Source organism: Schistocerca gregaria, chromosome X (assembly GCF_023897955.1).
Source record: "Schistocerca gregaria isolate iqSchGreg1 chromosome X, iqSchGreg1.2, whole genome shotgun sequence".
NCBI lineage: Eukaryota > Metazoa > Arthropoda > Insecta > Orthoptera > Acrididae > Schistocerca > Schistocerca gregaria.
The window spans coordinates 273,094,007-273,096,013 of NC_064931.1; the positions used below are offsets into that span (position 1 = coordinate 273,094,007).

General features: G+C 43.7%; 1 non-coding gene across 1 annotated transcript; it reads left to right on the top strand.

The window, feature by feature from the left end:
- The first annotated feature begins 1,296 nt into the window (after positions 1-1,296).
- Positions 1,297-1,371, top strand: Trnas-cga (transfer RNA serine (anticodon CGA)). The gene has a single exon. It is a non-coding gene; the product is annotated as a tRNA-Ser (tRNA).
- Positions 1,372-2,007: the final 636 nt, after the last annotated feature.

Genomic DNA, 2,007 nt, shown 5'->3' on the forward strand with positions numbered 1-2,007 from the left:
CCTTGATCTCGGTCTTAATTCCTTAATCATTTCATTCAATACCAAAATAAATACCTGTCAGCTTGATAAGAAAGGATTGGATGTAAAAGACTGAAAATTATAAAATAGAGAACGACGTAAACAAAGCTTAATATAAAATGGTTTATGCCTAAGTTACCTAAAAACATGGGACACTGTTGCCCTATTAAGAAATCTCTTTCATACCAAATAAGAAATTGGAACCTAAGGTAAGTAAGCAGTAACTAGAACTCCATAATAGTATTAAAGGCTCCCATAACAGATGAAAATTGGAACAATTTTATACTGCCTTGGCTAACAGACATGTCATGTAGCAAGTGTTGCAGCTGCCTCATTCTAGGGCTGCTGCATACCACTTAAGAGCAGAATCGTGAGTTTTTGTTGATGTGTATATGAACTGCATGGCAAAGAGTTTTGTTTTCGTTCTCAGGGTCAATTTTATCCAAACTGAAAGTACCTTTTTTGTGGATTACAAACTCCTAATTTATATATCTTGAGATTCTCCACAGTTCTATTCCATTTGACAATAGAAGGAAGTTGTGCGCAACGTGACAGGTTGTTGGCTAAACGTTCACTTACATTGAGTTGTTTCATCAGACCTATTTATCTGCTTCTTCATCACTTAAATTATTAACAACCAGGACAGTTCATGTGATTAGCTCTTCAGATATGTGTTGTGGTCACAACTGCAACCAGTCTATTACACATTAGTAGACAGCTGCTACAATACATCATTCTGAAGTCAGACAACTGAAAAGTATTGGATTGTATGTCACGAAAATCGGAAAAGACTTCGCGCTTCTCGTAAATCTGGCATTGATTCGCCCAATTGATTGTTGTATCAGACGATCGTAAGAATAACTAAAGGAAGACCCAAGTTTGTGATACACGTTTATTACCAAATTAACAAAACTGTATCGTCTACATTGAAGACTGGCATATACTAGCTACCGAAGCACGGGTAGCACTCACGCCCATGCTTCGGTAGCTCAGTTGGTAGAGCACTTGCCCGCGAAAGGCAAAGGTCCCGAGTTCGAGTCTCGGTCGGGCACACAGTTTTAATCTGCCAGGAAGTTTCATATCAGCGCACACTCCGCTGCAGAGTGAAAATCTCATTCTGGAAACATCCCCCAGGCTGTGGCTAAGCCGTGTCTCCGCTATATCCTTTCTTTCAGGAGTGCTAGTTCTGCAAGTTTCGCAGGAGAGCTTCTGTAAAGTTTGGAAGGTAGGAGACGAGATACTGGCAGAAGTAAAGCTGTGAGAACCGGGCGTGAGTCGTGCTTCGGTAGCTCAGTTGGTAGAGCACTTGCCCGCGAAAGGCAAAGGTCCCGAGTTCGAGTCTCGGTCGGGCATACAGTTTTAATCTGCCAGGAAGTTTCAACAGTAAAATTCTGAGGTGGTGGTGTTATGGTGTGGTCGTGTTTTTCAGGGAGGGGGCTTGCACTCCTTGTTGTTCTGCGTGGCACTATCACAGAATATGCCTGCATTGATGTTTTAAGCACATCCCTGCTTCCCATTGTTGAAGATCACTTCGGGGATTGCATCTTTCAACACGATCGAGCACCTGTTCGTAATGCACGGCCTGCGGCGGAGTGGTTGCACGACAATAACATCCCTATAATGGAATGGACTGCACAGAGTCCTGACCTGAATCCTATAGAACACCTTTGGGATGTTTTGGAATGCCGAATTCGTGCCAGACCTCACCAACCGACTCGCTACCTCTCCTCAGTGTGGCACTCTGTGAAGATAAAAAAAATTGTTCAAATGGCTCTGAGCACTATGGGACTTAACTTCTAAGGTCATCAGTCCCGTAGAACTTAGAACTACGTAAACCTAACTAACCTAAGGACATCACACACATCCATACCTGAGGCAGGATTCGAACCTGCGACCGTAGCGGTCGCGCGGTTCCAGATTGTAGCTCCTAGAACCGCTCGGTCACCCCAGCCGGCACTCCGTGAAGAATGGGCTGCCATTCCCCAAGAA